At 40.9% G+C, this 15,601-nt stretch overlaps 1 non-coding gene across 1 annotated transcript; it reads left to right on the forward strand.

The window, feature by feature from the left end:
* Positions 1 to 1,005: 1,005 nt before the first annotated feature.
* On the forward strand, positions 1,006 to 1,112 carry LOC148871634 (small nucleolar RNA R71). Its single transcript, XR_016108617.1, has one exon. It is a non-coding gene; the product is annotated as a small nucleolar RNA R71 (small nucleolar RNA).
* The last annotated feature ends 14,489 nt before the right edge of the window (positions 1,113 to 15,601 follow it).

Below are 15,601 nucleotides of genomic sequence, written 5' to 3' on the forward strand. Positions count from 1 at the left end.
TCAATCCTCATGGAAACGATACTTTACTCATTATTAAATTACTTGATCGGATAGTGCACTTGCTAGTGTAATCTATACACATCAGGTACTGGTTTATAATCAGAAAGTGGTGGAAACTTAAGCTTAGGTACGTCATCATCATTGGGAACGTTCCTATCTATAATGATGTTTTTCTCCTTTTCTTGCTTCGACGATGTAGGGGGTGCCTTCACTGGAATCTCAACCTCTTTACCACTTCTCAAAATGATTGCATTTGCATTTTCTCTTGGATTTATTATCACTTGAGAGGGTAATTTCCCCAAACTTTGCGCCTCTACCCGACTAATTGTGGTTGCCATTTGGCTCATCTGATTGTCCAAACTTTGAATATTGGCCCTCGCCTCTTGTTGAAATTACAAAGTATTAGTGGCAAGAGACATAACAATATCTTCTAAAGACATACCGGAATTAGAAGTTTGGCCCGGTTGTTGTCTAGGGGGGTATGGCTGCTAATACTACTTGAAACTTGGGCGGTTTTGAGTCGTGGGTTGATTTATTTGTGGATTCCCATAGCTAAGATTGGGGTGATCCCTCCATCCCGGGTTATACATGCTTGAATAGGGATCATACTTCCTTTGCGGTTGTCCAAGAAAACCACCTGCCGCATTCACCTAATCAATGGGCTCCTCTTGAAGAGTTGGGCACATATCAGTTGGATGTCCTACTACCGAACAAACCCTACAAGCCTTCGCCATTTGCATATTGCCTACAACCATCTGATGAACAATAGAAGTTAGACTCGCAATTTGTTGTTTAAGGGAGGAAATATTTACCTCATTAGCATGCTTTGATGGAAGTTTAAGCTTAGTGCCAAATTGTTGAGAATTGGCCACCATATTTGCAATCAAGTTTCTCGCGGCCTCGAAAGTTTTATCCACCAAAGCTCCTCCACTAGAGGCATCAATCATGCTCCTATCAGTTGGTTGAAGGCCCTCATGGAAATATTGGATAAGTAGCTGCTCACTAATCTGATGATGGGGGAAGCTTACACATAATTTCTTGAAACGTTCCCAGTATTCATGTAGGGACTCTCCGTTGTACTGCCTTACACCACAAATTTCTTTTCGAATGTTGGCCGCCCTTGAAGCTGGGAAGTATTTCTCCAATAATAACCTCTTCATCGTTCCATGTGGTAATACTCCTGGAGGGTAGATAATAGAGCCAATCCTTAGCCAAATCCTTCAAAGAAAACGGAAAGGCTCTTAATTTAATTTGCTCTTCAATCACCCCCATGGGTTTCATACTTGTGCATACCACATGAAGCTCCTTTAGATGCTTGTGAGGATCTTCACCTGCAAGGCCATGAAAAGTGGGCAAGAGATGTCTTAGTCCAAATTTTAATTCAAAAGTAGAGCAGCATCTAAAATAGGAAACGTTATGCATAAGGGTTGTTGATTGAAATCAGGGGTTGCAATCTCTTTCAAAGTTCGATTTCCAGCCATGATTTCCTCCTCTCTTAAATCAGATCACTAACAGATAGAGAATCAAGAGCTGGATCGTTCTCTTCAAAATTACTCCAAGCTTCCCTCCTTAACCTACGCAAAGTTCCCTCTATTTCTGGATCGTACTGCAAGTCACCTTGATTAGAAAATTGAGTTACAGTCATAAATCAAGGAAACTCTGATAAACCATGAAAGGCATATCAGGAATAAACTAGAGTAATAGATAAAAATTCTATGCACAAACAATCAAAGTGATCTTTTTTTTGAAAATTTCAAGAATGAAATAAGGATCACAAGAAGCACAAAAATCAACTAGAAAAACTCCCCGGCAATGGTGCCAAAATTTGGTGTGCTGTCGCAGGCAACCAAAAATAAAACCTATACTCCTACAAATGCTTGTAGTAGTGCGAGTAAGGATCGTTCCCATAGAGAGTATCTAGCCTAGTTCTATGCTATGTGAACAAGGATGGGGGTTTTGAGTATAACGAAAATAAATAAAAATAAAACAAATAAACAATTCAAATTGAAATATCGAAATTAATCAAAAGAACAAACCTTGGTCTAAGTCAACATCCACCATCAGAATTTTACCACTGCTCATTGATGCAAAATTATACTTTGAATATTCACCATTGGAACTATATTCCAATCTCTCCTTAGTTACAGTTAATTAGAAAATAGGTGATCTACTTAACCTTTACTATTAAATAACCCAAAACAAGTGCTAGAGATTTGATCTAGTAATAGCCTTAAGAATTAGAGAGATCGGTGAAGCTAAACAACACAAGCATAAGCGGTTGTATTTAATTTAATCTAGCATTCATTAAATCTCAATTGCTTATCAAGTTAGAGGGATCAAACAATTATGGATTTGATATCTAACCTATCAGTAAATTGCAACGAATAATAAACTAGTATGCCTCCTAGCAATTAAACGAATAAATCATAAACATAAGCATAGAAGAACATCTGATACTCAAAGCTTAAATTAAACAGTAAAAACAAATTAGATCTCATAGTTTTGTTGATTATGAGGCTTCTGTTTCCTTCGACCAAGTATCAGAATTTAGCAACGCAGAGTCATGATGAAAAGCTCAACGAAAAATTAGAGAAGAGAGGAGAGAAATGCGTTTTTTCTCAAGTATGATGATTTTTTCCCTCTCTATACTTCCCATTCCCCAATAGAAGCCTACAAAATCTCCTAAAAATTCTCAATAACAATATCCAAATCAGACTAATTAAGGAAATAGAGTCCTAATGTAAATAGTGAAGGGATGAGAGATCCATCGTATGGACGCCCAAAGATTGTAGAATAAGAGGGCGAATTTCAAAAAAAAAATCTCTCCTTCAACTGGAAATCACATTCATTATTTAGAAAATCATATTTTCAATAATCATTCTTGAAACATAAATTGAACCAAATAGGAGTAGGAGAGGATTATAACTGATACAGAGAAATAATATCCCCCAACGAAGGTGTTCACGCCCAAGGAAAGATCCAAAGACTGCTCCCACTGAAGATGGCACAGTGCAGGGTGGACTCTGCCCTTTGCAAGAATCAGCAAGATGGCACGTGAGCACAGCTTCCTATCAGTTCTTTGAGAAAGAACTGATGTCAAGATTGAATCTTGACTTCTCCCACAACTAGAGATCGAACTGGCAAACAGGGCGGCGAGAACAAGGAGGCGGCAAGAAAGAATTCTGCAAGGATGCTTAATTCTTCCTTCTTTTGATTTCAGCACTAAAGAAGATCTGAATGAATCATCCTCAAGGCTGTCGCCCCCTCCTTCTTTTGTTAACCAAAAAGATCAGCTCCTAATCTAATCAGGAGTTGCTTATCCAAATCATATTTGGATCAGCCTTCTCTTTAGGTGATAACGATAAACCCTTATCTTATCTGAAGATTAGATTAGCTTTCTCCAAATCTCATTAGGAGGTTTCTAGATCTGAATCACATTCAGATCTGGACTCTCTGAGTGGATAGGGTCAAGACCCTAGCCTATCAGCTAATCCATCTCAGAATTTGTCCAATAATTAACTAATTAAATAGCCCAGTTCGAAATGGGATTTAGGCCTATTAAGCTTATGTGCTCACTTAACCTTCCTAACTGCTACACAGTTGGGCTTCCTTGTATGGCGTGGGACCCAAGCATTGATCTACACATCAGCCACATGTGTTCAGCCCAGCCTTTATTACAAGGCCTAGTCGAATACACTGTTATGGACAGTGCACCCATTGAAACCCATCAAATGGGCTCTATGGGCCCAACACTTACCTAAATGGTCCCTGGGCCAAGCCACCTTGTAACACCCAGGGACTGTGGGTAGATGCAAGATTAGCCCATCAGTTATTATCCTCAATGTTCTTACACTTATCCTCTCAGACCATAATGATCATACACTGCCCGACAAGAGAGGACCTCTCCCTCGGCTGCAAGGAACAGTGTTGCACTCTCTGCTTATATGGATCCCGGGAATTAAAATATATTTTTCAAAACAAATCTCAATGATTGAAATCGGCTGCCGGCAGTCTTGGTTTCCATCAGTGAGAGTGCATCCCCGATCATTACTTTTGTCTGAAAAAGGGGCTGATCCTATCACTATGATTACCCAATCAGATGAATTCTCAGACTGTACCAACATACCTAGGTTTTGACCCCTGCTAAGGATCTCACTGATTGGTATATCAAAGACAGCCCAATCCGACACCTAGTGCAGTATCATAATCGTGTCTAGGGGTTGGGTGTAACTTTTCAGTTTTGCTCATCAATCTCCAAGGTCCAAGGCAATACTGGAAATCTGATCCAGTTCATAGATTCAATTAATCCTACACTATATGTGCCTAGGGTCTCACCCTGGCAGTTGAGACAGGCCACCCCAACCGACTTAGCGGCACCACAGTGCCAGTCTTGTCCAGGATAGGTCTCCCCAGACCGACCCACTAGCTGTGAACATTCTAAACTAACACGAGTCTCATTAAGTGTCCATTTTAAGGGTATTACATAGAAACATACCAAGGGAACATGAATCAAATATGCACTGTTATTCATTCACAATAAACTCATAAAGTACATCATTCTGCTAAGGGCATACAAAACTGTCTAACAAATCCCACTTGCACTTGGGTCCAATCAGGTACAAGACAGAGTCGCATGCTTTCCACTTGTTTCTCAAACACTTTCTGTGATAGTGGCTTCATCAATGGGTCGGCTACATTTTCCGCTAACGCTACCTTCTGAATCAGGATGTCCCCTCTACTAATAATCTTCCATAGTACGTGGTACTTCCTCTCGATGTGCCTTGACTTCAAGTGGGCCCGTGGCTCCTTAGCCTGAGCAATGGCTCCAATGTTGTCACACAACAATGGGATGGGTGATGTGCTGGACGGAACTACTCCCAACTCGTGAATGAACTTCCTCATCTACATGGCTTCTTTGGCAGCCTCACTTGCGGCAATGTACTTGGCCTCGGTCAAGGAGTCTGCAGTGGAACCCTGTTTGCTGCTTTTCCAGCAAACAACACACGATCCTATCGTGAAAACATATCCAGATGTAGACTTTATATCATCTAGATCCGACTAGAAATCGGCATCTGTATACCCTTGGATCTGTAGTGAGATACCATCGAATACTAGACAAAACTCTTTTGTCCTACGAAGGTACTTAAGTATGTTTTTCACAGCAGTCCAGTGCTCCTGCCCAGGGTTGGCCTGAAATCTGCTTACTACACTCACTACCGGAGCATTGTTAGGATGAGTCCACAGAATGGCATACATGATGCTTCCTGTGGCAGAGGCATAGGGAATGTCTTTCATGCCATCAATCTCCTTAGAAGTCTTGGGAGACATCTTCTTGGAGAGAGTGATTTTGTGCCTGAAAGGAACATTTCCATTCTTGGAGTTCTCCATGTTGTATCTATTGACTATTTTGTCAATGTAAGCAGATTAGGATAATCCTATTATCTGCTTTGATATATCTCTATAGAGTCGAAGACCCAGTATATAGGAGGCCTATCCAAGATCTTTTATGGAGAATTGTTGTGAAAGCCATAGTTTCGCTGTAGTTAACATTCCAACATCATACTTTCATTAGAACCAAGAAGGTAACCTTATCTCCACTGTACTTCCTATAGACATAGGGTTCATCCAGATTCTTTTCAAAGTCAAATGATTTGACAACAGAGTCAAAACGGATGTTCCAACTTCTAGAAGCTTGCTTAAGTCCATAAATGGATCTATTAAGTTTACATACCATGTTTTCCTAACATGCAGCAATGAAGCCTTGCGGCTGCTGCATATAGATATCTTCAGTAAGATCTCCATTTAGTAATGCAATTTTGACATCCATCTACCAAATCTCATTATCATGGTATGCTGCTACAACTAGTGGATCCTAATGGATTTAAGCATGGCCACAGGCGAAAAGATTTCCTCAAAATCGATGCCCTCTTTCTGAGTGTACCCTTTCGCCACCAGACGAGCTTTGAAGGTCTAAACCTTACCATCGGGCCCCTTCTTCCTCTTGTAAATCAATTTGCAATCGATTGCTTTTACCCCGGAGGGCGAATCTACCAGAGTCCAAACGCCATTGGTCTCCATTGAGACCACCTCTGCTCTCATGGCCTCCACCCACTTCTGTGAATCTATGTCCAACATAGCTTCTGCATAAGTCACAAAATCCTCCTCACTAGTCAAGGTTTCCACCAGGTAACTATCCTGGTCATAACCATAACGGACTAGTGGCCTAAATACCCGAGTGGATCTTCTAGGTTGGTCACTACCTGGAACTTGTGGGACACCTCCCAATGCTCCTAAGCTCTCTTCATCAAGAACAATTTCCTGACGATGAGTGTTCAGAATGTAATCGGTCTCCAAGAATTGTTTACTTTAACTGTAGAACACTTTCTGCTCACTTGGGTCATAGAATAGGTAACCAAAAAGCCTTTTGGGTAGCCTACAAATAGGCAACGGCTGGTTTTGGATTCAAACTTGTTTGCACTCGTTCTTTTAACATGTGCTGGACAACTCCAAATCTTCAAGTGTCTGACATTTGGTTTCTTTCCGGTCCAAAGTTCATATGGAGTATTCGGAACTGATTTGGTTGGAACCCAATTCAGCACATAAATCATAGTCTCTAATGCGTAACCCCAAAAGGATGTGGGTAACTCTGAGTGTATGAGAAGTGACCAGCCATATCCAATAAGGTCCTACTCCTCCTCTCTGAAACACCGTTAAGTTGTGGTTTAGCAGGATGAGCTAATTGTGATACTATCCAATTGCCCTTTAAGTAGTCCCTGAATTCGTCAGAGAGATACTCGCCACCTCGATCTAATCGAAGGGCCTTAAATTCTCTCCCTAACTATTTCTCGACCACATGTCTAAACTCTTTGAACTTTTCAAAGGATTCAGACTTGTGTCTCATTAGGTACACGTAACCATATCGTGAGAAATCATTTGTGAAGGTGATGAAATACACGTGTTGATTTCGTGTCCTAACACTCAGGGGACCACATACATCAGTATGTATTAGGTCAAGTGTGCCTGTACATCTTTCAGGCTTACCGTTAAATGGCCGTTTCATAGGCTTACAGGTGGGAAGATCTTCTACAGTTAGAAAATCCAAAGAACCATCCTTTACCAACCTTGTGATTCAGTCAACACTGATGTGGCCAAGTCAGTAATGCCACGGACACGTGGGATTAACTGTATCACGGGCTCTCTTCTTGGGGATTTCAGCCGACGTAATTTCGGTTATGTTAATTTCTAGAGAAGGATGTAAAATATAGAGACTGTTCTCCAGTTCCCCATATGCGATGAATCTGTTATTTCTTTTAATAGTAATCGTATTACTAAAGAAGACAGAATAACCATCTGCACATAGTTTTGAGACAGAAATCAAATTTCTCCTTAAATTTTGTACATAAAGACAATCTTTCAGTACAATTGTTCCTTCTCTAAAAAGTAACTCCACGGTTCCTATGGCCGCGGCTGCAACAGTTGTAGTAGTCCCCAAGTAGAGTGTGACTTCTCCTTCACTCAGCCTTCTTCTTACCTTGAAACCCTGCAGTGAGTTACACGCATGAGTTGAAGCCCTAGAGTCAATACACCAGGACGTAGAAGCTACCAATAAATTGGTTTCTATAACACAAGTTTCGAAATTACCTTTCTTGGATTCCAGGTAGGCAGGACAGTTCCTTTTCCAGTGGCCGGTCTTCTTGCAGAAGTGACAGGCATCCGATGCTTTGTCTTTCTTCTGCTTCTTGCTTGTCATGCTAGCTTCAACAAGCATAGCTATAGGCTCATCCTTTCTAATAAGTTCTTCAGCTCTTTGCAACATATTGCTGAGCTCTTGCAAGCTGACATTCAGCTTGTTCATGTTATAGTTCATAATGAATGGATTAAAGGAAGGAGGCAAAGAATTAAGGATAGCATCTATCTGAGTTGCAAGGTCTAGCCCGGATCCAAGAGCCTTTGGGGCAGGATTCTTTGCCACTTTGTCTAGCTTTTCAGAAGCTAGGACTAGCATAAGGTTCCTATACCAGTTAGCATAGTTTGGGCCCTTCAAATTGTTGTCATCAAGCAATTTTGCAAATGATCCGTTTGCCATTTTCTGATAAAAGAGCAAACATCAGTCCACAACCTTATTTGATTCATGTTCATTACATAGATATGGATTTTAATCTACGTTCCATTTTCATTTATTACTCTCTGAGATTTCCCTCCTTTCTCAGTGACGGAGACTACGGGTTGTCTCTGGAAATGTGAGAAATCACATAGGGTGCATGGAGCCAACTGTTTCAGCTGCATAACCCCACCACCTTTCTGTGAAGGATCATATCAACTCATCATATGAGTTTTCCCTTTGGCCTCTGTCATACAAAGTTCGGAGACATTTTCAGGTAAACCTTTCTGTCCAGTGAGTGCTTACCCATCATATTTGTGAACGCCAAGGTACCGTGAAGCCTCTCCTACATTGGTCTATGATGCTCTTATCATCTTATGAAATACTTAGACAATCCCAACAGCAAATGGATAGCCCATTTTCTGGTGTGTTTCCTCATTACTAAAGGACCCATCCTCATGCTAATGATGGAAGGCCTTTAGAGAGTTCATCGTATGAATCTCCCTATCACATGCACTCATATTAGCAGGAGGGAACAGTTATTACGCCCTAGTTTGATTTAGGTCAAACCAAAGTGGCTCCCACTGACTTTCATAAAGTCAAATTTCGGTGGGCCTTAATCGGCTAGGGTTCCGCATGTAACCTCTTGATGAGGTGTGGGGCCCACCACTGAGCGAGGTCATCCAATGACTAAAAGGGACACCATGGCAATGATATGCATTCAGCCATGGTGTGCGCAAGAGCCACTGCCGATTGAGCATGGGCCAAGCACTTATGGCCCATGTACGTAGCACATAACACATCCATACATCTCATGCAGGGATAAATTGAACTAATCAATTAATCATCTGTAAGGCCCATTTGAAGCCCATTTTAAATCCATAATATTAACCATTAATATTATCTAGGTATATGGGTCGAATGGTTCCACCCATATAGCTTTATGCGTTAAGTTGGCTTTTAGCAGTTTTAACTATTTAAAACTGGGCCTTTATAGGTTGGGCCGAATTAACCATTTAATTAAATATCAATCCCCATGCCCATTAGTGGGAAAATTAGGGCTGACTTTCAGCCTTGATTAAACCCTAGATTTGGTCCAAACAGTTTGAACCAATTTTGGTTCAAATGGGTTGAGGGTTTGATCTTTAATTAAATCTTTAATTCAAGAAAATAATCTGAAATTAAATACTGATAAAAGAAAATCAAGAATCAGTCAAACAAGGTTGTTAGCACTATCTATCCTGCAAAAAAGAGGTTAGATCACAGTTTGCAGTTTCATAAACAGCAAATCGCAGATTGTAGTTCTCCCATCTACGAAATCTCCTTCTCTGCGAAATCTCCTTTTCTGCGCTGCCATCTTCGATCAAAAATAAAATTAAATTGAAATCCTATTTCTATTAATGATTACATCAGATCGAATACCTATACATTCAGTCTAAAAATAAAAATATATATATATATTTTACAGACCAAATGTAACAAAATGATCCAAAATCTGCAAAATTACAGGTTCCTTACGCAAATCAAGAAAATCATAAAGAACTGTTCTAAATAATAATCAGATTTATATAAAATTAATTTCAGATTATTCACCCATTAATTTAGGGAACAAATTTCCCAAAACCCATATCTACGCAAATCGGGTAGAACACCTTCTGCCCATTTGCGCATGTTCAGATCTAAAACAAATTGGTTCAAGATTTGAACCCTGGCTCTGATACCACTGAAGGGATGAGAGACCCATTGTATGGACGCCCAAAGATTGCAGAATAAGGGGGCGAATTTCAAAAAAAAAATTCTCTCCTTCAACTGGGAATCGCATTCCCTATTTAGAAAATCATATTTTCAATGATCATTCTTGAACCATAAATCGAACCAGATCTGAACCAAATAGGAGTAGGAGAGGATTATACCTGATACGGAGAAATAGTATCCCCCAACGAAGGTGTTCACGCCCAATGAAGGATCCAAAGACAGCTTCCACTGAAGATGGCACAGTGCAGGATGGAGCAGAATCAGTAGTGTTCTTCTCCAAGAACTCTGTCATTCGCAAGAATCAACAGGAGGGCACTTTGATCACCCACTCAGATGAATTCTCAAACTGTCTCAACATACCTAGGTTTTGACCCCCGCTAAGGATCTCACTGATTGGTATATCAAAGATAGCCTAATCCGACACCTAGTGCAGTATCATAATCGTGTCTAGGGGTTGGGTGTAATTTTCTAGTTTTGCCCATCAATCTCCAAGGTCTAGGGCAATACTGGAAATCTGGTCCAGTTCATAGATTCAATTAATCCTACACTGTATGTGCCTAGGGTCTAACCCTGACAGCTAAGACAAGCCACCCCAACCGACTTGGTGGCACCATAGTGTCAGCCTTGTCAGGGTAGGTCTCCCCAGACCGACCCACTAGCTGTGAACATTCTAACCTAGCACGCGTCTCATTAAGTGTCCAGTTTAAGGGTATTACACAGAAACATACCAAGGGAACATGAATCAAATATGCACTTTTATTCATTTACAATAAACTCATAAAGTACATCATTCTGATTGAAGCTAAGGGCATACAAAACTGTCTAACAAATAGGAAAGTGGTGATTTCCGCATATGAAATCTTGTAGACTAAGGAACGTTTCCAGAACGTCAATAGTGCAGATGCAGCTACTTCAAGCCCGATTTCGACATTAATGCAGCTAGTATTTCTCAAAACTCAAAACATGAAAGTTGTAGAGATTTTTCTTGTTGTTCCAAATCATCTTGAATCATCTAATCGAAGCTTGGATGAGAGAGTTATGCCCAGATTACGAAGTGATGCCGATGTTAGACAGTTTTTTATGCCCTTAGCTTCAATCTGATTTGATATACTTTTGTTATTTAGTGGAAATAAATAAAGTGCATGTTTGATTCATGTTGTTTGGTTTAATTCTGTGTAAAACCCTAAAACTGGACATTTATAGAGACTCATGTTAGTTTTAAATGTTCACAGCCGTTGGATAAGTCTGGGGAGATTTATCCTGCCAAGGCTGATACTGGTGTACCACCAAGTGTTGGGATGGCCTGTCTCAGCCACAAGGGTAAGACCCGAGGCACATGCAGTATGGGATTACTTGAATCCTTGAACTGGACCAGATTTCACTAGGTGTTGGATCAGGCTGCCTTTGATATGCCAATCAGTGAGATCCTTAGCGGGGATCAAAACCTGGGTATGTTGGGGCAGTTTGAGAATTCATCTGAGTGGTTGATCATAGTGACAAAATCAGCCACTTTGTCGGACAAAGGGTAATGATCGGGAATGCACTCTCTCTGATGGAAACCAAACTGCCGGCAGTTGATTTCAATCGTTGGAATTTTGTTTTGCAAAATTAATATATTTATATATATATATATGTATGGTTTCGAATTGTTTGCAAATGGTTTTAATTCCCGGGATCCATGTGAGAGGAGAGTGCGGCACTGTTCCTTGCAGCCGAGGAAGAGGTCCTCTCTTGTCGGGCAGTGCTTGATCATTAAGGGCTGAGAGGTTAAGTGTAAGACCATTGAGGATAATACCTGATGGGCTAATCATGCACCTGCCCACAGTCCCTGGGTTTTTATAAGATGGCTTGGCCCAGGGACCACTTAATGTAAGTCTTAGGCCCATAGGGTCCATATGATGGACTCAAGGGGTTCATTGAGTTTTTCAGTGAATTCGGCTGGGCCTTGTTTTAGAGGCTGGGCCGAACCCATGTGGCTGGTGTGTAGATCAATGCTTGGGTCCCACGCCATACAAAGAAGCCCAACTGGGCAGCAGATTGGAAAGTAATTAGACACTGAACACTTAATGGGCCAAAAGCCCATTTCGAGGTGGGCTGATATGATCACCCATCCTTGGGGCGAATTTGAGATTAAAGTTAGTAAAAGGATTGGCCCTTTAGCCTTATCCACTCTTAGAGACCAAATTCAAATTAGATTTGAATCTGGTAACCTCCTGATAAGATCAGGAGTAAGCTAACTCTATCTGCAGAAAGGATTAAGATTATCCCCTATCCAAATACTGATTTGGATTGGGATAACTCCTAAAAAGGAGGTTTCTTAATCAAGAAGAAAGGAGGAGATTTCGAACCACCTTGAAGAGGTATAGGATATCTCCTGCGAATTGAGATAAGATCTCATATTGATACTCTCCAGAAAAACAGAAAAAACAGTTCAGCCTTTTTCGTTTTGGAAATCTCCTCCTGCCGCCACCATCTGCCATTGCAAGATTAGATCTTTGCAAAAGAAAGTCAAGAAATCTGTTCTTGACATCAGTCTTGCAAGAAAGACTGAAAAAGATTCAGTGTTTAGCACTTCCAGAGGATTCTTGAGAAGGATCGAGTGTGTAGGACGTGCCCTGCTGGTTCTGTTCCATTCACAGCTGTGTCATCTTCAGCAGGAACGGATCTTGGAGCATTCTTTGGGTGTGAACGCCAACTTTGGGAGATACTGCTTCTCCGGATCAGGTATATTCCTCCCATTTATTTTTTGGTACAGATCTGGTTTGATTATGGTTCAAATAGGATCCTTGAATATTGTATTCTAAATTTAGGGAATATGATTCCCAGTTGAGAGAAGGTAGGAAATTTTTGAAATTCGCCCACCCATTCCGCAACATTTATGGCGTCCATTAGATGGATCCTACCATTCTTTCAGTGGTATCAGAGCCACAGGTTCGAATCTTGAACCAAAAGAAAATCAGATCTGACCCTGTGTAGATGGATAGAAGGTGTTCTTTCAGGATTTGCGCAGTTTGTTTTTTTTGTTTTCTTTATTTCAAGAAACTGTTTCTTGTTAAGGGCGATTGATCTGAAATTAATTTTATTAAATCCAAAATTTATTTAGAATTGTTCTTTATTTATTTTGATTTAATGAACTGTTCGAACCTGGAGATCACAATGCAGATTTGGCGCAGATAGTCTGCGCACCCTTTTTCTTTCAATTTATTTATATTCGGTTTGTAAATAATTTTTTTTTATTTTAGACTGAATGTATAGGATTTGATCAAGAATGTAATTAATAGAAATAGGATTTCTGTTATTTTTTCTTGATTAAAGAAGAAGGAAGAAGAAGGCGGCGCTGGAGATTTGCAGTTGGAGAAATCGCTTTCTGCGATTTGCAGTTTGTGAAACTGCAACCCTTGTGATTAACCTCTGTTTTGCAGGTGGTGCGAACCGTCCATAGTTTGATTTGTGATTGTTTGAAATCAAAATTATTAATTTCAGATCTTTCATGAATTAATTCTTGAATTGAAAATCAGTTTTGGATCCTCTCGAACTAGATTGGACCAAAACTGTTTGGACCGAATCTGGGGTTCGATAGGGACTGTTTTTCAGTCTGTATTTCTCACACTTGCTGTTCCAAATCTGATGTTCAATTACAAGGATTAATTCGGCCCACCTGTAAAGCCCAGTTTTAAAGGGTTAAAACTGCAAAAGGCCCATTGTTGTGAGATAAGCTGTATGGGCCGAACTGCCATCTGCAATTCAGCCCATACACCTAGTAGTCATTAATTGTTAATGACTTAGTTTTTAAATGGGCTATTCAATGGGCTTTACAGTAGTTAATTGATTGGATCAATTCCTCCTTTACATGTGATGTTTGGATGTTTGATGTGCTGCGACCATGGGCCATAAGTACTTGGCCCATGAAGACTCGTTAGTGGCTCTTGCGCACACCATGGCTAAATGCACATCAATGCCATGGTGTCCTTCAAGGTCATTGGATGACCCCTCTTTGCTTGGTGGGCCCCACAACCCTGAAAAGAGATGCGTACGGAACCCCTAGCCGATTAAGGCCCACCAGAAATCTGACTTTATGAAAGTCAGTCGGAGACACTCTAGTTTGACCTAAATTAAAAATAGGGCGTTTTTGTTCCCTCCAGCAAATATGAATGCTTGTGAGAGGGAGACCCAAGTGATGGACTCTCTAAAGGCCTTCCGTCATTAGCACAATGATGGGTCCTTCAGTAATGAGGAAACGCACCATAAAATTGGGCTATCCATTTGCTGTTGGATCTATTAGAGTGTTTCATAAGATGATAGGGGCGTCATAGACCGATGTGGGAGGGGCTTCACCAGAAAATGGGAACTCTCTCATGGTACCTTGGCGTAACCTGAATATGATGGGTAAGCACTCACTGGACAGAAAGGTTTACCTGAAAACAGCTCTAAACCTTGTCTGACAAAGGCCAAAGGAAAACTCATTTGATGAGTGGATATGATCCGTCACAGAAAGGTGGTGAGGTTATGCAGCTGAAACAGTTGGCTTCACGCACCCCATGTGATTTCCCACATTTCCAGAGACATTTCGTCGTCTCCGTCACTGAGAAAGGAGGGAAATCTCAGAGATGAACAAATGGGAATGAAACATAGATTAAAAGCCATAACTATGTAGGTAACATGAATCAAACTAAGGTTGTGGACTAATGATTTTGCTATTTTATCAGAAAATGGCAAACGGTCAATTTGCAATGCTTCTAGACGATAACAAGCTTAAGGGCCCAAACTATGCCGACTGGTACAGAAATCTTATGCTGGTCCTAACTTCCGAAAAGTTAGACAAGGTGGTAAAAAATCCTACACCGGAACGTCCGGGTGATAAGGCTTCTGAGGCCCGTAGGAGGGACTACCAAGAGTGGGAGGATAAGAACTCCCTAGCCCGCTGCTTTGTCGTTGCCTCATTAAACAACTCAATACAGAGGCAGTTCGATCAGATCAAACTAGCTAAGGACATATTGGACAGTCTAAGAACAATGTATGAAGAGCAGAACCGTTCTACTCGACAGAAGGTCCTGAAATTGTTCATGACCGCGCAGATGACCAAAGAGCAGAAAGTTCATGACCATTGTCTTCAGATGATGGGTTACATTAACGAACTTGAAGCTCTTGGATCCGGGCTAGATCTTGGCACGCAAGTGGATGCCATCCTCAATTCTTTGCCCTCTTCCTTCAATGCGTTCACAATGAACTACAACATGAATAAGCTGAATGTCAGCGTCCAGGAACTCAGCAATATATTGCAGAGAGCCGAGGATCTACTCAAGAAGGATGAGCCTGTGGTTATGCTTGCTGAAGCTAACAAATCGGGCAAGAAAAAGAGAAAGGCAAAGAAGCCTCAGAAGAAAGCTACCAATCCTATGAAGTAGAAGAAGAACAAGGCATCTGATGTCTGTCACTTCTGCAAGCAGACCGGCCACTGGAAGAGGAATTGTCCTGCCTACCTGGAATCTAAGAAAGGTAACATCGAAACTTGTGTCATAGAAACTAACTTGTTAGTTACTTCTGTGTCCTGGTGTGTTGACTCCGGGGCTTCAACTCATGCGTGTAACTCACTGCAGGGGTTCAAAGTTAGCAGAAGGTTGAGTGAAGGTGAAGTGACACTATTCTTGGGAACAACTGCAAGTGTTGCAGCGGCGGCAATAGGAACCGTAGAATTAGTTTTTAAAGAAGGAATGCTTGTACTTAAAGATTGTCTTTATGTACAGA

This window comes from Nelumbo lutea, chromosome 2, assembly GCF_056320005.1.
Source record: "Nelumbo lutea isolate HS-2025 chromosome 2, American lotus-T2T, whole genome shotgun sequence".
NCBI lineage: Eukaryota > Viridiplantae > Streptophyta > Magnoliopsida > Proteales > Nelumbonaceae > Nelumbo > Nelumbo lutea.